Source organism: Salmo salar, chromosome ssa19 (assembly GCF_905237065.1).
Source record: "Salmo salar chromosome ssa19, Ssal_v3.1, whole genome shotgun sequence".
Taxonomy (NCBI): Eukaryota; Metazoa; Chordata; class Actinopteri; order Salmoniformes; family Salmonidae; genus Salmo; species Salmo salar.
This window is the reverse complement of record NC_059460.1, coordinates 9,572,319-9,594,144: the sequence shown is the minus strand read 5'-3', so window position 1 is coordinate 9,594,144 and position 21,826 is coordinate 9,572,319.

Here is a 21,826-nt window from a genome sequence, read left to right as displayed (position 1 = left end):
TTCAATTTCTCAAACATATGACTAGTTTACAGCTATTTAAAGACAAGACTCTCGTTAATCTAACCACACTGTCCGATTTCAAAAAGGCTTTATGTTATGTTATACATTATGTTATACAATACATGCATGTTTTGTTCAATCAAGTTCATATTTATATCAAAAACCAGCTTTTTACATTAGCATGTGACGTTCAGAACTAGCATACCCCCCCGCAAACTTCCGGGGAATTCGCTAACATTTTACTAAATTACTCACGATAAACGTTCACAAAAAGCATAACAATTATTTTAAGAATTATAGATACAGACCTCCTCTATGCACTCGATATGTCCGATTTTAAAATAGCTTTTTGGTGAAAGCACATTTTGCAATATTCTAAGTACATAGCCCAGGCATCACGGGCTCGCATTTAGACACCCGGCGAGTTTAGCACTCACCATAATCATATTTACTATTATAAAAGTTTGATTACCTTTTGTTGTCTTCGTCAGAATGCACACCCAGGACTGCTACTTCAATAACAAATGTTGGTTTGGTCCAAAATAATCCATCGTTATATCCGAATAGCGGCGTTTTGTTCGTGCGTTCCAGACACTATCCGAAATGGTAAAGAAGTGTCGCGCGCATGGCGCAATTCGTGACAATAAAATTCTAAATATTCCATTACCGTACTTCGAAGCATGTCAACCGCTGTTTAAAATACATTTTTACGCCATTTTTCTCGTAGAAAAGCGATAATATTCCGACAGGGAATCTCCTTTTCGGCAAACAGAGGAAAAAATCACAAAGGCGGGGGCGGTCGGGTCATGCGCATAAGCCCAGAGTCCCTTGATCGGCCACTTGAGAAAGGCGATAATGTGTTTCAGCCTGGGGCTGGAATGACGACATTCTGTTTTTTCCCGGGCTCTGAGCGCCTATGGACGACGTGGGAAGTGTCACATTAGAGCAGAGATCCTTAGTAAAAGATAGAGATGGAAAAGAAGTTCAAGAAATGGTCAGACAGGCCACTTCCTGTAAAGGAATCTCTCAGGTTTTGACCTGCCATTTGAGTTCTGTTATACTCACAGACACCATTCAAACAGTTTTAGAAACTTTAGGGTGTTTTTTATCCATATGTAATAAGTATATGCATATTCTAGTTACTGGGTAGGAGTGGTAACCAGATTAAATCGGGTATGTTTTTTATCCAGCCGTGTCAATACTGCCCCCTAGCCCTAACAGGCTAATTATTTCCAGTGTGTCAAGTAATTATCTTTTTGTTTTCTCATGATTTGGTTGGGTCTAATTGTTTTGCTGTCCTGGGGGCTCTGTGGGGTCTGTTTGTGTTTGTGAACAGAGCCCCAGCACCAGCTTGCTTAGGGGACTCTTCTCCAGGTTCATCTCTCTGTAGGTGATGGCTTTGTTATGGAAGGTTTGGGAATCACTTCCTTTCAGGTGGTTGTAGAATTTAACCTCTTGGGGCTAGGTGGGACGCTAGCGTGCCACCCGTGGTGCACTCCATCAACAGCAGGTGCATTTCAAGAGCGGCAAATTTGAATCCAAATAAATGTCAAAATTCAAATTTTTCAAAAATACAACTATGTTACACCATTTGAAAGATAAACATCTCCTTAATCTAACCACGTTTTACGATTTCAAAAAGGTTTTACGGCGAAAGCATAAATTTAGAGTATGTTAGGACAGTACATTTACAAGAGTTGTGTGTAATGTTTTGTCAAGTCAAAGACAGGGTCACCAAAACCATAAAACCAGCTAAAATGATACACTAACCTTTTACAATCTCCATCAGATGACACTCCTAGGACATTATGTTAGACAATGCATGCATTTTTAGTTCTATCAAGTTCATATTTATATACAAAAACCAGCGTTTTACTATGGCATTGATGTTGAGGAAATCGTTTCCCTCCAATAACCGGCAGTCAAGTCAGCGTCACAAATTAAATAATTAAAATTAGAAAACATTGGTAAAATATTATATTGTCATTTAAAGAATTATAGATTTACAGCTCTTTTGAACGCAATCAACTTGCCCGATTTAAAAATAGCCTTACTGGGAAATCACACTTTGCAATAATCTGAGCACTGTGCCCAGAAAAATACGCGTTGCGATACAGACTAGACGTCATGTTGGGAGATCTAAAATCGAAAATACTATGTAAATAATTCCATTACCTTTGATTCTCTTCATCAGATGTCACTTCCAGGTATCACAGGTCCATAACGAATGTTGTTTTGTTCAAAAAAGCTCATCATTTATGTCCAAAAATCTCCGTCTCGTTAGCACATGATGTAAGCCAGCCGGACTTCCGTCATGAACGAGGGGAAAAATATATTTCCGTTCGTTCAAACATGTCAAACGTTGTATAGCATAAATCATTAGGGCCTTTTTTAACCAGAACATGAATAATATTCAAGGTGGACGAATGCATAGCCTTTTATAACGTATTGGAACGAGGGTACCCAACATGAAGTAGCGCCCAGGTGTCTAATGGGACATCACCGTTCCATGGCTCTTGTTCGGTCAGATCTCCCTCCAGAAGACTCAAAACACTTTGTAAAGGCTGGTGACATCTAGTGGAAGCAATAGGAAGTGCCAAAATATATCCTAAACCCCTGTGTTTTTCAATGGGATAGGTTTAAACTCAATACAACACATCAGGTATCCACTTCCTGTCAGAAGAATGTCTCAGGGTTTTGCCTGCCAATTGAGTTCTGTTATACTCACAGACACCATTCAAACAGTTTTGGAAACTTTAGAGTGTTTTCTATCCATATATAATAAGTATATGCATATTCTAGTTACTGGGTAGGATTAGTAACCAGATTAAATCGGGTACATTTTTTTTATCCAGACGTGCAAATGCTGCCCCCTAGACCCAACAGGTTAAAGGTTATTTTCTGGATTTTGATAATTAGTGGGTATTGGCCTAATTCTGCTCTGCATGCATTATTTGATGTTTTACATTGTACACGGAGGATATTTTTGCAGAATTCTGCATGCTGTCACGTCCTGACCAGCAGAGGGCGTAATTTTGTTAGTCTTGGTCAGGATGTGGCAGGGGGTTTGTGTTTGTTAAATGTTGTGTGGGTGATTGGACTCCCAATTGAAGGCAGGTGTGTTGAGTTGCCTTTGATTGGGAGTCCTATATAGGAGTGTGTGTTTTTCTTTGGGGTTGTGGGTAGTTGTCCTTGCACTGCGTTGTATGTGCCTGCAAGACTGTTGCTGTCGTCTTTATTGTTTTTGTCCAGTGGATACTTTACTCCTTTTTTTTAAATAAAAAAAAACATGAGTATCCACATACCTGCTGCGCCTTGGTCCATTCTTGAAGACACCTGTTACAGAACTACCCACCACAAAAGGACCAAGCAGCGGAAGAGGATGAAGTCACAGGAGAACAGGGTGGATGAATGGACATGGGAGGACGTCCTAGATGGCAAGGGAGTCTACACTTGGGAAGAGATCCTGGCCGGAAGGGATCGCCTCCCATGGGAACAGGTGGAGGCACTCAGGAGAGTGGAGGCAGCTGGACAGAGGAACCAACGCGAACGTTATGCTGGAACACGGCTGGCGAGGAAGCCGGAGAGGCACCCCCAATAATTTATTTTTGGGGGGCACACGGGTAGTTTGGCCAGGCCAAGGAAGAGCCGTAAGCCAGCTACCCGTGATTACAGGGAGGTGCATATGAGGTGGAGGGCGCCATGTTACGCTGAGGTACGCACCATCTCGCCTATACGGATGCACAGGACAGTCCGCCCTGTACCAGCGCCCCGCATGTGCTCGGGTGAGGTGAGCATCGAGCCGGAAGGGGTGATGCCAACCCTGCGCTCAAGACCGCCAGTGCGCCTCAACGGTCCGGTGTTTCCCGCTATATCCACTAGCATGGAGGTGCGTGTCTCCAGGCTGGCATGTCCAGTACCAGCCCCACGCATCATGCGTCTAGTGCGTCAGCCCAGCCTCGCCAGTCAAGAGTCGCCAAAGCTGCCCGCCAGTCAAGAGTCACCAGAGCTGCCTGCCAGTCAAGAGTCACCAGAGCTGCCCGCCAGTCAAGAGTCACCAGAGCTGCCCGCCAGTCAAGAGTCACCAGAGCTGCCCGCCAGTCAAGAGTCACCAGAGCTGCCCGCCAGTCAAGAGTCACCAGAGCTGCCCGCCAGTCAAGAGTCGCCAGAGCTGCCCGCCAGTCAAGAGTCGCCAGAGCTGCCCGCCAGTCAGCCCGAGTGGCCCGTCTGCCCGGCGCAGCTATCGGCACCACCGAAGTGGGCGACGCCGAAGGTGGAGCGAGGTCCACGTCCTGCATCTGAGCCACCTCCAGGATAGGTGGGTTGGGGAGGGAGGGTGTAGCACAGTGCCGTCGGTGACGGCAGCCACCCTCCCTTCCCTCCCTTATTGTTTAGGGGTTATTGTTCATTGGTTTTGTTGGGGTATTGGGGATTTTATTGTGTTTTCTTTTTTTAGGTGCATTCTGGGGTCTGCACCTTGAGGGGGGTACTGTCACGTCCTGACCAGCAGAGGGCGTAATTTTGTTAGTCTTGGTCAGGATGTGGCAGGGGGTTTGTGTTTGTTAAATGTTGTGTGGGTGATTGGACTCCCAATTGAAGGCAGGTGTGTTGAGTTGCCTTTGATTGGGAGTCCTATATAGGAGTGTGTGTTTTTCTTTGGGGTTGTGGGTAGTTGTCCTTGCACTGCGTTGTATGTGCCTGCAAGACTGTTGCTGTCGTCTTTATTGTTTTTGTCCAGTGGATACTTTACTCCTTTTTTTGAAATAAAAAAAAACATGAGTATCCACATACCTGCTGCGCCTTGGTCCATTCTTGACGACGCATGTTACACATGCAGAGTCTCAATTTGCTGTAAGTCTCATTTCTTGGTTGGTGAGCAGGCCCCAGACATCCCAACCATAAAGGGCAACGCATTATATAACTGATTCAAGTATTTTTTGTCAGATCCTAATTGGTATGTCAAATTTTATGTTCCTTTTGATGTCATAGAAGGCCCTTCTTGCCTTGTCTCTCAGATCGTTCACAACTTTGTGGAAGTTACCTGTGGCGCTGATGTTAACCTCTCTAGGGCCGGTGGGACGAAATCGTCCCACCTACGTAACAGCCAGTGGAATCCTGTGGCGCGTTATTCAAATACCTTAGAAATGCTATTACTTCAATTTCTCAAACATATTACCATTTTACAGCATTTTAAAGACAAGACTCTCGTTAATCTAACCACACTGTCCGATTTCAAAAAGGCTTTACAACGAAAGCAAAACATTAGATTATGTCAGCAGAGTACACAGCCAGAAATAATCAGACACCCATTTTTCAAGCTAGCATATAATGTCACAAAAACCCAGAAGACAGCTAAATGCAGCACTAACCTTTGATGATCTTCATCAGATGACACACCTAGGACATTATGTTATACAATTCATGCATGTTTTGTTCAATCAAGTTCATATTTATATCAAAAACCAGCTTTTTACATTAGCATGTGACGTTCAGAACTAGCATACCCCCCCCCCCCCCGCAAACTTCCGGTGAATTTACTAAACATTTACTAAATTACTCACGATAAACGTTCACAAAAAGCATAACAATTATTTTAAGAATTATAGATACAGAACTCCTCTATGCACTCGATATGTCCGATTTTAAAATAGCTTTTCGGTGAAAGCACATTTTGCAATATTCTCAGTAGATAGCCCGGCATCACCCAGCAAGTTTAGCACTCACCAAAGTCAGATTTACTATAAGAAAAATGTTATTACCTTTGGTGTTCTTCGTCAGAATGCACTCCCAGGACTTCTACTTCAATAACAAATGTTGGTTTGGTCCCAAATAATCCATTGTTATATCCAAACAGCGGCGTTTTGTTCGTGCGTTCAAGACACTATCCGAAAGGGTAAAGAAGGGTGACGAGCACGGCGCGTTTCGTGACAAAAAAATTCTAAATATTCCATTACCGTACTTCGAAGCATGTCAACCGCTGTTTAAAATCAATTTTTATGCCATTTTTCTCGTAAAAAAAGCGATAATATTCCGACCGGGAATCTGCGTTTAGGTAAAAAGAGGAAAGAAAATAAAGCACAGGGTCGACTCGTCCACGCGCCTAAGCCCATTGTCCTCTGATCGGCCACTTGCCAAAAGCGTAAATGTGTTTCAGCCTGGTGCTGCCTCGATATCATTCAGCTTTTTCCCGGGCTGGGAGAGCCTATGGGAGCCGTAGGAAGTGTCACGTTACAGCAAAGATCCTCAGTCTTCAATAAAAAGAGCCAAGATGAACAACAACTTGTCAGACAGGCCACTTCCTGTTCAGAATCTTCTCAGGTTTTTGCCTGCCATATGAGTTCTGTTATACTCACAGACACCATTCAAACAGTTTTAGAAACTTTAGGGTGTTTTCTATCCAAAGCCAATAATTATATGCATATTCTAGTTACTGGGCAGGAGTAGTAACCAGATTAAATCGGGTACGTTTTTTATCCGGCCGTGTCAATACTGCCCCCTACCCCCAACAGGTTAACCTCTTACATCTAGACGTTCCGCTAGCGGAACACCTGCTCCAATATCCAATGATGGGCGTGGCGCGAAATACAAATTCCTCTAAAATCCGAAAACTTCCATTTTTCAAACATATGACTATTTTACAGCATTTTAAAGACAAGACTCTCGTTAACCTGTTAGGGCTAGGGGGCAGCATTGACACGGCTGGATAAAAAACATACCCAATTTAATCTGGTTACCACTCCTACTCAGTAACTAGAATATGCATATACTTATTACATATGGATAGAAAACACCCTAAATTTTCTAAAACTGTTTGAATGGTGTCTGTGAGTATAACAGAACTCAAATGGCAGGTCAAAACCTGAGAGATTCCTTTACAGGAAGTGGCCTGTCTGACCATTTCTGGAACTTCTTTGCCATCTCTATCATTTACTAAGGATCTCTGCTCTAACGTGACACTTCCCACGTCGTCCATAGGCTCTCAGAGCCCGGGAAAAAAGAGAATGTCGTCATTCCAGCCCCAGGCTGAAACACATTATCGCCTTTCTCAAGTGGCCCATCAAGAGACACTAGCTTATGCGCGTGACCCCGACCGCCCCGCCTTTGGGATTTTTTCCTCTGTTTGCCGAAAAGGAGATTCCCTGTCGGAATTTTATCGCTTTCTACGAAAAAATGACGTAAAAATTGATTTTAAACAGCGGTTGACATGCTTCGACGTACGGCAATTGAATACTTTGAATTTTATTGTCAGGAATTGCGCCAAGCGCGACACTTCTTTACTATTTCGGATAGTGTCTGGAACGCATCGAACAAAACGCCGCTTATTCGGATATAACGATGGATTATTTTGGACCAAACCAACATTTGTTATTGAAGTAGACGTCCTGGGTGTGCATTCTGACGAAGACAACAAAAGGTAATGACATTTTTATAATAGTAAATATGATTATGGTGAGTGCTAAACTTGCCGGGTGTCTAAATAGCGAGCCCGTGATGCCTGGGCTATGTACTTAGAATATTGCAAAATGTGCTTTCACCAAAAAGCTATTTTAAAATCGGACATATCGAGTGCATAGAGGAGGTCTGTATCTATAATTCTTAAAATAATTGTTATGCTTTTTGTGAACGTTTATCGTGAGTAATTTAGTAAAATGTTAGCGAATTCCCCGTAAGTTTGCGGGGGTATGCTAGTTCTGAACGTCACATGCTAATGTAAAAAGCTGGTTTTTGATATAAATATGAACTTGATTGAACAAAACATGCATGTATTGTATAACATAATGTCCTAGGGTTGTCATCTGATGAAGATCATCAAAGGTGAGTGCTGCATTTAGCTGTCTTCTGGGTTTTGGTGACATTATATGCTGGCTTGAAAAATGGGTGTCTGATTATTTCTGGCTTGGTACTCTGCTGACATAATCTAATGTTTTGCTTTCGTTGTAAAGCCTTTTTGAAATCGGACAGTGTGGTTAGATTAACGAGAGTCTTATCTTTAAATGGCTGTAAAATAGTCATATGTTTGAGAAATTGAAGTAATATGATTTTGAAGATTTTGAAAATCGCGCCACAGGATGGCAGTGGCTGTTACGTAGGTGGGACGAATTCGTCCCGCCGGTCCCATAGAGGTTAATCTAACCACACTGTCCGATTTCAAAAAGGCTTTACAACGAAAGCAAAACATTAGATTATGTCAGCAGAGTACCCAGCCAGAAATAATCAGACACCCATTTTTCAAGCTAGCATATAATGTCACAAAAAACAAAACCACAGCTAAATGCAGCACTAACCTTTGATGATCTTCATCAGATGACAACCCTAGGACATTATGTTATACAATGCATGCATGTTTTGTTCAATCAAGTTCATATTTATATCAAAAACCAGCTTTTTTACATTAGCATGTGACGTTCAGAACTAGCATACCCCCCGCAAACATCCGGTGAATTTACTAAATTACTCACGATAAACATTCACAAAAAACACAGCAATTATTTTAAGAATTATAGATACAGAACTCCTCTATGCACTCGATATGTCCGATTTTAAAATAGCTTTTCGGTGAAAGCACATTTTGCAATATTCTCACTAGATAGCCCAGCCATCACGGCTAGCCATTTAGACACCGACCAAGTTTAGCCCTGATCAAACTCCGATTTACTATTACAAAAGTTTCATTACCTTTGTTGTCTTCGTCAGAATGCACTCCCAGGACTGCTACTTCAATAACAAATGTTGGTTTGGTCCAAAATAATCCATCGTTATATCCAAATTGCGGCGTTTTGTTCGTGCGTTCCAAGACACTATCCGAAATGGTAAATCAGGGTCGCGAGCATGGCGCAATTCGTGACAAAAAAATTCTAAATATTCCATTACCGTACTTCGAAGCATGTCAACCGCTGTTTGAAATCCATTTTTATGCCATTTTTCTCGTAAAAAAGCGATAATATTCCGACCGGGAATCTCCGTTTAGCTAAACAGAGGAAAGAAAACAAAGCTTTCGGTCGACGCGGGCACGAGCCTGAGTCTCACAGTACTGTAACCAGCCACTATCCAAACGCGCTACTTTGTTTCAGCCAGAGCCTGCAAAGCCACGATTCAGCATTTTGCCGCCTTCTGAGAGTCCATGTGAGCCGTAGAAAGTGTCACGTAAGAGCAGAGATCCCCTGTAATAGATAGAGATAATCAACAAGGCCAAGAAATGGTCAGACAGGGTACTTCCTGTACAGAATCTTCTCAGGTTTTGGCCTGCCAAATGAGTTCTGTTATACTCACAGACACCATTCAAACAGTTTTAGAAACTTTGGAGTGTTTTCTATCCAAAGCTAATAATTATATGCATATTCTAGTTTCTGGGCAGGAGTACTAATCAGATTAAATCGGGTACGTTTTTTATCCGTCCGTGAAAATACTGCCCCTAGCCATAACAGGTTAAGGCCGAGGTATGTATAGTTGTTTTGTGTGCTCTAGGGCAACGGTGTCTAGATGGAATTGTATTTGTGGTCCTGGCAACTAGACCTTTTTTGGAACACCATTATTTTTGTCTTACTGAGATTTACTGTCAGGGCCCAGGTCTGACAGAATCTGTGCAGAAGATATAGTTACTGGTGTAGGCCTTCCTTGGTTTGGGACAGAAGCACCAGATCATCAGCAAACAGTAGATATTTGACTTCAAATTCTAGTAGGCTTTGGCCGGGTAATGCAGACTGTTCTAGTGCCCTCACCAATTCGTTGATATATATGTTGAAGAGGGTGTGGCTTAATCTGCATCCCTGTCTCACTCAATGGCCCTGTGGAAAGAAATGTGTGTGTTTTTTGCCAATTTTAACCACGGACTTGTTTGTGTACATGGATTTTATAATGTCGTATGCTTTTCCCCCAACAACACTTTCCATTAATTTGTATAGTAGACCTTTATGCCAAAATTAGTCAAAAGCTTTTTTTAAGTCAACAAACATGAGAAGACTTTGCTTTTGTTTTGTTTTGTTTGTTTGTCAAATAGGGTGTGCAGGGTGAATACGTGGTCTGTCATACGGTAATTTGGAAAAAGCCAATTTGGCATTTGCTCAGTAAATTGTTTTCACTGAGGAAATGTAATAATCTGCTGTTAATGATAATGCAGTGGTATAGCCAATTGGAATGTGTGGTCTGTATATTTCATAATTTCATGATACCACAGGCCTTTTTGGGTTCGAGGGTTTGTATTTTGTCAGCAAACATCTCTGTTTTGGATAGATAACTCTTCATGTTGTTGTTTGTTTAGTGTGTTCCAATTTTCCCAGAAGTGGTTAGATTCTATGGATGATTCAATTACAGTTGAAGTCAGAAGTTTACATACACTTAGGGTGGAGTCATTAAAACTCGTTTTTCAACCACTCCACAAATTTCTTGTTAACAAACTATAGTTTTGGCAAGTCGGTTAGGACATCTACTTTGTGCATGACACAAGTAATTTTTCCAACAATTGTTTGCAGACAGATTATTTCACTTATAATTGTAATGAGGGTTGTATGAAGGGGACCAAGGCGCAGCGTGTAGAGTGCTCGTAATTACTTTAATGTTGACACTTAAACAGAAAACAACAAAACGACAGCCAACAGTTCCGTCAGGTACTACTTACAAAACGGAAAACAACTACCCACACCAACACAGGAAAAACAGGCTGCCTAAGTATGGCTTCCAATCAGAGACAATGATAGACAGCTGCCTCTGATTGGAAACCATACCTGGTCAAAACATAGAAAACAAAAACATAGAATGCCCACCGATCTATCACACCCTGACCTAATTAAACAGAAAAACACAGCTCTCCTAGGTCAGAGCATGACAATAATTCCCTGTATCGCAATTCCAGTGGGTCAGAAGTTTACATACACTAAGTTGACTGTGCCTTTAAACAGCTTGGAAAATTCCAGAAAATGATGTCATGGCTTTAGAAGCTTCTGATAGGTTAATTGACATCATTTGAGTCAATTGGAGGTGTACCTGTGGATGTATTTCAAGGCCTATCTTCAAACTCGGTGCCTCTTTGCTTTACATCATGGGAAAATCAAAAGAAATCAGCCAAGACCTCAGAAAAAAATTGTGAACCTCCACAAGTCTGGTTCATCCTTGGGAGCAATTTCCAAACGCTTGAAGGTACCATGTTCATCTGTACAAACAATAGTACGCAAGTACAAACACCATGGGACCACGCAGCCATCATACCTCTCAGGAAGGAGACGCATTCTGTCTCCTAGAGATGAACGTACTTTGGTGCGAAAGGTGCAAATGAATCCCAGAACAACAGCAAAGGACCTTGTGAAGATGCTGGAGGAAACGGGTACAAAAGTATCTACATCCACAGTTAAACGAGTCCTATATCGACATAACCTGAAAGGCCGCTCAGCAAGGAAGAAGCCACTGCTCCAAATCCGCAAAACAAAAGCCAGACTACGGTTTGCAACTGCACATGGGACAAAGATCGTACTTTTTGGAGAAATGTCCTCTGGTCTGATGAAACAAAGATAGAACTGTTTGGCCATAATGACCATCGTTTTTTTTGGAGGAAAAAGGGGGAGGTTTGCAAGCCGAAGAACACCATCCCAACTGTGAAGCACAGGGGTGTGGTAGTATCATGTTGTAGAGGTGCTTTGCTGAAGGAGGGACTGGTGCACTTCACAAAATAGATGACATCATGAGAGAGGAAAATGATGTGGATATATTGAAACAACATCTCAAGACATCAGTCAGGAAGTTAAAGCTTGGTCGCAAATGGGTCTTCCAAATGGACAATGACCCAAAGCATACTTCCAAAGTTGTGGCAAAATGGCTTAAGGACAACAAAGTCAAGGTATTGGAGTGGCCATCACAAAGCCCTGACCTCAATCCTATAGAACATTTGTGGGCAGAACTGAAAAAGCGTGTGCGAGCAAAGAGGCCTACAATCCTGACTCAGTTCCACAGGTCTGTCAGGAGGAATGAGCCATAATTCACCCAACTTGTTGTGGAAGGCTACCGGAAACATTTGACCCAGGTTAAACAATTTAACGGCAATGCTACCAAATACTAATTGAGTGTATGTAAACTTCTGACCCACTGGGAATGTGATGAAAGAAATAAAAGCTGAAATAAATCATTCTCTCTACTATTATTCTGACATTTCACATTCTTAAAATAAAGTGGTGTTCCTAACTGACTTAAGACAGGGAATTTTTACTTGGATTAAATGTCAGGAATTGTGAAAAACTGAGTTTAAATGTATTTGGCTAAAGTTCCGACTTCAACTGTACATTGAGCTGATTTCTGACGTGCTGTTCAATCTTTTTCCATTGTGTATTTCTGTTTTGTTTTAGTGATTCACCATAGTGAAGGTGTAGACTCAGGTTTTCTGGGTCTCTGTGTTTTTGGTTGGAAAGGTTTCTCAATTTCTTTCTTAGGTGTTTGCATTCTTCATCAAACTACTTGTCATTGTTGTTAATTTTCTTAGGTTGTCTGCTTGAAATGTTTTGATTTGACAGGGAAGCTGAAAGGTCAATTAAATTGTTTAGTATCTCTCTCTCTCTCTCTCTCTCTCTCTCTCTCTCTCTCTCTCTCTCTCTCTCTCTCTCTCTCTCTCTCTCTCTCTCTCTCTCTCTCTCTCTCTCTACATGTTCCCTATACTGTTTCCTAATTTGTGATGTACATCCTAAAGGGTGTATATATCCATCATCCATCAGTATATGTAGAGGATATAAAGCTAGCTGTCTTAATTTCCCCCGTGGATCCATCTGTCTGTGTGCTCACTCTCTCGCCCCCAGGTACTAACACAGGAGCTCAAAGGTTGCATGATTTGTACAAAAGCGGACGAGCAGATAGGAGAAGCCAGGTTAGTTCAGGTTAGATTGGCTAGCTGTAGCGCTTCTAATTTGGTCTGCGAACCTCACATTAGAGAAATAATTACAGAGTTGATGGTTAAAACACTGCAGGGGAAAGCCATGCTAAGAGACAGGAACGAGCTAGCGCTGTTCATTTTCATTTATCTCCTGGAGCTATTTACACTAACAAGGTTTTGTGTGTATGTGTGTGTGTGTGTTTGTGTGTGTGTGTGTGTGTGTGTGTGTGTGTGTGTGTGTGTGTGTGTGTCTGTGTGTGTGTGTGTAGCTGATTGTTGTGGCCTATCAGTTTATTATAGATTTCTGTGCAGAGTGTAGTCAAGAAGGAAACAACACTCTCTGCAGACATTGACCTAAGGGGGTTAACGTGGTATTTCTAATGCATTTGTGCTGTGAAATACATTTTATGTCTAATTCTGTATGCTATAATTATTTTTAAATTAGAGCCGTAAAAATTAATGTTTTGTCATACCAATGGTATATGGTCTGATATACCATGGCTGTCAGCCAATCAGCATACAGGGCTCGAATCACCCAGTTTATTATATGAGATAGCATTCATTATGCTCCTTATAAGCATCATTTTTAATCTACAAAGTCATATAAATCATCAGAACATGAAAGAAATGAATTCTGAGATCCATTTTACCTCCAGATTTCATTTCTCGTCTTTCAGATTTAATCCTAACCTCCAATTTGGGAGCAAAGCTATTACACATATTTTTTCTGAAGTTGTGTGTGTGTGTGTGTGTGTGTATGTGTGTGATTCATTGTTCATTTTGAAGGTCCATCTGTGTGTGTGAATATGGGTGTGTGTGTGAAAAGGAATGACTGATGGGACGTACAGAAAACGACAACCATCACATAGTTACCACGCTCACGATATGCCTTACCAAGCTCCACACACATTATCATACACACATTATCATACACACATTATTATCATACACACATTATTATACACACATTATCATACACACATTATTATACAAGCAAGCCTTACAGAAGGGATAGTTACAGTGTGTCTCATTCAGTGTTGGCCTCACCTGTAAAAAGGATGATGTGAAGAATATACATATGTTTAACTCTCTCTGTGTGTGTGTGTGTGTGTGTGTGTGTGTGTGTGTGTGTGTGTGTGTGTGTGTGTGTGTGTGTGTGTGTGTGTGTGTGTGTGTGTGTGTTTATTTTTTGTTTTACTATTCTTGTGGTGACCAGAAGTCCTCACAAGGATAGTAAAACAAGTGGGGACATTTCATATTGTCAAACACTCCAGCCACCCAAGTCAAAGACTGTTCTCTCTGCTTCCGATGCACCAAGTGTGGAACTCACAGGGCCCTGAACAGCTTCTACCCCCAAGCCATATCTAACTCGTTTGACTCATCACATTATTATTTATTTTGTTGCCTAGCTAGTCATTTTATCGCTACCTATATGTATATATCTACCTCAATTACCTTGTACCCTTGCACATTGACTCTGTACTGGTACCCCATATAGCCAAGTAATCATCACTCATTGTGTTTCTCGCTGTAATTTTTCTCTCTGCATTGTGGGGAAGGGCACATATGTAAGCACTTCACTCTTAGTCTATAGCTTACGAAGCATGTGACAAATTACATTTGATTTGATTTGATTTTGCCAGTCCCCACAAGGAAAAAGGCTATTTTAGGCTTAGGGGTTAGGTTTAGGGTTAGGGTTAGGGTTACAATAATGTTAGGGTTAGAGTCAGGGTTAGGGTTAGGGGTTAGGAATTAGGGGCCAGGGTCAGGATCAGGGTTACGGGTTTAGGTTTAGGGTTAAGGTTAGAGTTAGGTAAAGTTTCTTTAATGGGAATCAATTGTTTGGTCCCCCACAAGGATAGTAAAACAAACGTGTGTGTGTGTGTGTGTGTGTGTGTGTGTGCGTGCGTGTGCCTGTGTGTGTGAGCGTGTTAGCGCGTGTGCATGTGTGGGTATTTATGTGTGTTTGTATATAACCCTCCAGTCAAACCTTCACCTTTGTTCCTACAGCTCACAGATGGGGCCCTTGAGGAAATGATCAAAGCTGGTCTGGATACGACACACACACACACCTTACACCTTATGGTGGAGCTCGGCTCCCACTGTCTCCTATTCCTTCAGAAAAAGGAGCAGGGCCTTAATAGGTTATAGAAAAGAATCCCGTATGTGCTTTGTGTTCCCTTTTACTTCACTACAATACTATCTACAGGGAGGTGGGGGAGAGAGTATTTACTCTGTGTACGTACGTCATGTGCGTGTATAAGGATTGTATGTAAGGATCACAAGACGAATACCTACACATTGTGTTTACTTAGTAAGGGGCAGCAGGTAACCTCGAGGTCAGAGCGTCGGCCAATATCCGAAAGGTTTGAATACCAGTGCCGACAACTTCAAAATACAAATCTGTCGCTGTGCCCTTGAGCGAGGCACTTAACCCCAATTGCTCCAGGGGCGCTGTATAATGGGGACCCTGGCCGTGACCCCACTCCATGCGGGTGTCTCAGGGGGGGTTGGGATATGCAAAAATAAATACAAGTATTTCCATTACACACTTGTGTGTAAGAGGACAAATATAAGCATCCCCCAAATAATAGTTTGCTCTGGACTCTACCTTTCTCTCTCTCTCTCAGTTCAATCTCTCTCTCTCTCCTTTTTCTCTCCCTCTGCTTCCAGGAAGGCCTAAGAAAGACAAAGAATGGTGAACAGACAAATGGATGTGGAGGCATAGATGGGAGGAGAGATGGAAGGAGAGAGGGAAGGAGAGAGGGAGGGAGGGCGGGCAGAGAAGGAGGGATGGAGGGAGAGATGGAAGGACAGAGGGAGGGAAGGCAGAGAAGGAGGGATGGAGGGAGAGATGGTAGGACAGAGGGAGGGAGGGCAGAGAAGGGAGGGAGGGCAATGTGTTATGGTTAAGACTATTGTAATTTTTTAAACCCTTTTCCCTCCTCCCTTAGATAATAACTCTGATGCTTACACTGAGGGCTAACTCCTTGATTAACTATAGAAGTTCCTTAGCCCAACTGTTATGACGACAGAAGATTCCTTCTTCATGACGAAGACACACCTGCACAGCATCTTGTCATTCTCTCTCAAACACGCCTCTTATCATCCTCTGACATGCTATACGATGACCAAGTCCATGACGCCCGAAATGTCCAATGTTTTATGTGATTTTTTTTGTGAAAAACAAGCGATATATCTCAAATGTATGCATGATGCACATATTAGGTAGTTCTTGGGGAATTGTTCGATTACTTGTTAGATATTACTGCACTGTCGGAACTAGAAGCACAAGCATTTCGCTCCACTCGCATTAACATCTGCTAATCATGTGTATGTGACCAATAACATTTGATTTGATTTGATTTGATCGTTCAAAACTGAAAACGCAAACCACCGCATTTAACCATTGGAAGAGGTCTGGGAATATGGCTGAATATAAACAGTGTAGATATTCCCTCCGCAAGGCAATCAAACAAGCGAAATGCCAGTACAGGGACAAAGTGGAGTCGCAATTCAACGGCTCAGACACGAGACGTATGTGGCAGGGTCTACAGAGAATCAGACTACAAAAAGAAAACCAGCCACGGACACCGATGTCACGCTTCCAGACAAACTAAACACCTTCTTTGCCCGCTTTGAGGATAATACAATGCCACCGTCGCAGCCCGCTAACAAGAACTGCGCCCCCCTCCTTCCCCGTGGCCGACGTGAGTAAAACATTTAAACGTTTTAACCTTCGCAACAGCGCCTCTTCAACCTCAGGAGCCTGAAGAAGTGTGGCTTGTCACCCAAAACCCTGACTAACTTTTACAGATCCATAATCGAGAGCATCCTGTCGGGCTGTATCACAGCCTGGTATGGCAACTGCTCTGCCCTCAACCACAAGGCTCTCCAGAGGGTGGTGCGGTCTGCACAACGCATCACCGGGGGCAAACTACAGTTGAAGTCAGAAGTTTACATACCCTTAGTGTTGGAGTCATTAAAACTCGTTTGTCAACCACTCCACAAATTTCTTGTTAACAAACTATAATTTTGGCAAGTCGTTTAGGACATCTACTTTGAGCATGGCACAAGTAATTTTACATTTTTTCAACAATTTATCCATATTGTCCAGATAACAACTGTTTCTTTCCTGTGTGCATACAAACATGTATAGGTGCATGGGTGTGTAGGTGCATGGGTGTGTCTGTGTTCTTGTGCGTGCGTGTGTGTGTGTCTGTGTGTGTGTGTTTGTGTGTGTGTGTCTGTGTGCGTGTGCGTGTGTGTGTGCGTGTGTGTGTGTGTGTGTGTGTGTGTGTGTGTGTGTGTGTGTGTGTGTGTGTGTGTGTGTGTGTGTGTGTGTGTGTGTGTGTGTGTGTGTGTGTGTGCTCCCTGCTTCGTTTTATCATAGCAGGTTGTCTTTTCTCCTGACCCTGACATTTGGAGTCATGTGGTAATGCTCCTCACATATCAATTTCACCTATTTTCTCATCAGACCCATTTCCCCTGCAGAAAATGGAATCATTTATGCTTTCAGCAATTTCTTATTGATTGGCTCACTGCTGGAAATAGGAACTGCCATTATAGCCACGCTACCACGCAGTTAAATTGAGTTTTAAGCAGGATTGTAAAATATATCATTTCACAACCACTAAAACAAAAGCTTTTATATTTGTGGACACTAAGCATCAAATGCCTTAAACTACCTGTTTTCTTGTCTGATAGTGCTATTTCTGATGTATACGCATTTCTCTTACATTGTATATTACTGTGTGTGTCCAGCCTATAGCTAGGCCTGTTGAATTTATTGACTCCCTGTCTAAGGAGCACTTGGATATAATGTTAAAAATGTCATATCCACACTGGGTTCTCTTCATTGGTTGTTAGGGAGAACATGTGGTTGTTCCAGAAATGCCTAATAATTAAATGAACTGTATAAATTATACACTTGGTGTGTGTGTGTGTGTGTGTGTGTGTGTGTGTGTGTGTGTGTGTGTGTGTGTGTGTGTGTGTGTGTGTGTGTGTGTGTGATTATGTGATTATGTGATGTACACACCAACAGGGCTGATGTAGCTTTGAAGGTGCCCTAAGAATCAACAGGGACATAATCACAGGCTGTGCCTCAGGTCACCCCCCTCTCCTTTTGCAATAACCCCCTCTACACTTTCAACAACCCCCTCCCCTCTTTAAACAACCCCTTCTCCTCTTTCAACAACCCCTTCTCCTCTTTCAACAACCTCCTCTCCTCTTTCAACAACCCCTCTCCTCTTTCAACAACCCCCTCTCCTCTTTAAACAACCCCTTCTCCTCTTTCAACAACCTCCTCTCCTCTTTCAACAGCCCCCTCTCCTCTTTAAACAACCTCCTCTCCTCTTTCAACAACCCCCTCTCCTCTTTCAACAACCCTTTCTCATCTTTCAACAACCCCTTCTCCTCTTTCAACAACCCCTCTCCTCTTTCAACAACCCCCTCTCCTCTTTCAACAACCCCCTCTCCTCTTTCAACAACCCCCTCTACACTTTCAACAACCCCCTTTCCTCTTTCAACAACCCCCTCTCCTCTTTCAACAACCCCCTCTCCTCTTTCAACAACCCCCTTCCCTCTTTCAATAACCTCCTCTCCTCTTTCAACAACCTCCTCTCCTCTTTCAACAACCTCCTCTCCTCTTTCAACAACCTCCTCTCCTCTTTCAACAACCCCCTCTCCTCTTTCAACAACCTCCTCTCCTCTTTCAACAACCTCCTCTCCTCTTTCAACAACCCCCTCTCCTCTTTCAACAACCTTCTCTCCTCTTTCAACAACCCCCTTTCTTCTTTCAACAACCCCCTCTCCTCTTTCAACAACCCCCTCTCCTCTTTCAACAACCTTCTCTCCTCTTTCAACAACCCCCTTTCTTCTTTCAACAACCCCCTCTCCTCTTTCAACAACCCCCTCGCCTCTTTCAACAACCCCCTTTCCTCTTGCAACAACCCCCTCTCCTCTTTCAACAACCCCCTTTCCTCTTGCAACAAGGCTCTCTATGAACCACAGCTAAGGCTAAACACACAACACAAGACCCCACGTCCCACTATATGGACCCCTCCCCTCACAACCACCAAACTGGGGTTGTGGTCCTCTCTGATCCCAGGAACACATGTAGATGCTGGCCTCAGATGAAGTGAAGAGACTGTCGTCTTCACCACAAACCCCCAGCCCAGCACTGGTCATGCCCAGGGGACGATGCCTCTCGCTGGGCCAGGAGAGGAGAGAGGAGTGCCTGGGGCTGGGGCTGGAGCTCACACCTCCCTCTACTATGGACATGGAACCAAATAACCCAAGCCCAGCTAACCCCATGCTTCATAAATAATGCTCACTGTTAATATTTAATGAAGAATTACTACTCTGCTTTTATTTTGTTGACCAAAGACTTGGTCAGCAAATGATTTTGCAGCAGCCCCCTTCTTCCCTGCTTCCCTCTATTCTCCTATTTCCATGCTTCCCTCCATTCTCCTATTTCCCTGCTTCCCTCCATTCTCCTATTTCCTTGCTTCCCTCCATTCTCCTATTTCCCTGCTTCCCTCCATTCTCCTATTTCCCTGCTTCCCTCCATTCTCCTATTTCCCTGCTTCCCTCCATTCTCCTATTTCCCTGCTTCCCTCCATTCTCCTATTTCCCTGCTTCCCTCCATTCTCCTATTTCCCTGCTTCCCTCCATTATCCTATTTCCCTGCTTCCCTCCATTCTCCTATTTCCCTGCTTCCCTCCATTCTCCTATTGCCCTGCTTCCCTCCATTCTCCCATTTCCCTGCTTCCCTCCATTGTCCTATTTCCCTGCTTCCCTCCATTCTCCTATTACCCTGCTTCCCTCCATTCTCCTATTTCCCAGCTTCCCTCCATTATCCTATTTCCCTGCTTCCCTCCATTATCCAATCCCCTGCTTCCCTCCATTCTCCTATTTCCCTGCTTCCCTCCATTCTCCTATTTCCCTGCTTCCCTCCATTATCCAATCCCCTGCTTCCCTCCATTCTCCTATTTCCCTGCTTCCCTCTATTCTCCTATTGTCCCTGCTTCCCTCCATTATCCCATTTCCCTGGAGGTGTTTGTGTAGGGCCTTTCAATCCCTCCGTCCCTCCACCACACACCCTACCCTGGTGTAGAATACATTGATTAGACTACGTCTCCCACAATGCATTGCTTCCTGATCATGCTGGATGACATTTTTTTGCATCTTTGGTAGCAAAGCCATGGCCAAGTGTGTGTGTTAATGTTTGTATGTGCACAGTTGCATGTGTGTGTGTCAGCCCTGGTGTATTCTGGGCCAGTCGCATGGTAGCCTTTCTGTGGTAAAGGTTAGCTGTGTGTTTGGTTGTTGACGAGGGAAAAGGGAATGCAAGGGTCTTAACGATCTCTCCTGTGATTCCACTCTCTCTCTGTTGGATCACTCAGAATAGATGGAAATTAGTTATATCCCTTCTGAGTGTGTGTGTGTGTGTGTGTGTGTGTGTGTGTGTGTGTGTGTGTGTGTGTGTGTGTGTGTGTGTGTGTGTGTGTGTGTGTGTGTGTGTGTGTGTGTGTGTGTGTGTGTGTGTGTGTGTGCCTGTGCGTGTGTTTGTGTGTGTAACCTGGGTTGAAAGTCAGCCTGTGAAAGTCGGCCTCCCACTCACTCCTCTGTCACCAACTCTTCAAGACTTAAGGTAATTAGTCTGAGCCTGTGTGTCTGTGCGTGCGTGTTTGTGTGAGCCTGTGTGTGTGTATCTCACCCTTCTCTCTCTCTCTCTCCATCTCTACTTATCTCACCCATCTCTTGCTCACAACGTCCCCTCCTCGCTTCTTTCCCATTTACCCTCCCCCTCTCGTCCCCTCTCCCTCCCCTCCTCCATCCATCTCTCTCTCTCTCTCTCTCTCTCTCCTCAGAAAGATATTGGCCTGTCTGCTCATTCCATAACTCACCCTTTACTCAGCAATGCTCAATTAAACTGCATACATTAAAGCTGCTGATGGCAAGATAGGACATTTTGTAATCAAGCATATTTATTCTCCCTAATCACCCTGGGGACATGCATGCACGCACACACAGACACGCACACACGAAACACAACACACACACAAACACACATACAAACACACACGCAAGCACATGCAAAAACATGCACACATACGTGAACACGCATGCAGCGAGCGGCACGTGCATATGAATGACCTGATCTCAATCTAGCTAGCACCTTAATGCCGTGGACTCCGTAACCTCGCCAACCAACCCCCAGCCCATATTAATGACACCATACTACTTTACATATTAATTAATCTAGTTTTTACATATTAATGAATCTAGTTTTGAATATGCAAGCAGACACTGCCTTGTCCTGTTCTGGTCTCCATTTAAATGTATAGCAGGAGGTGGGGTTTTGTTTGTTTTTCCATGTTGGAATACACAGATGAGCAACCCATAGAAGATTATTGTAAACAAACTGTGGACGTGAATGGTATATGTGAGTATGTGTGTCTTGAATCTTGGGATGTGTGGTTAAGGTTGCTCAGACGCACAGATGTGCATTAATGTGTGTGTGTGTATCTCTTCGTGCGAGTGTGACTGTTCATGTGTGTATGTGCATGCATGTGTGTGTGTTTGTGTGTGTGCCTTAAATAATGAGAACTATTCCCAGTGGTAGTAGTCTGACTGTACATGGCTCAGTGGGACTAAGTTTCATTAAAACAAAGCAGAGTGAACACACAAACAGACGGATCGACGGGGGAAATTAAGACAGCTAGCTTTACATCCTCTACATATACTGATGGATGATGGATATATACACCCTTTAGGATGTACATCACAAATTAGGAAACAGTATAGGGAACATGTGGAGAGAGAGAGAGAGAGAGAGAGAGAGAGAGAGAGATGTGTATATATGAATGCTGACATAAGTATTAATGTTTACTAGACATGAGGCATGTCACCATCTGAAATTCACCCTCATCTTTTAAGCAGGTTCATCATCAAACAGCACTGCACGCTAATGAC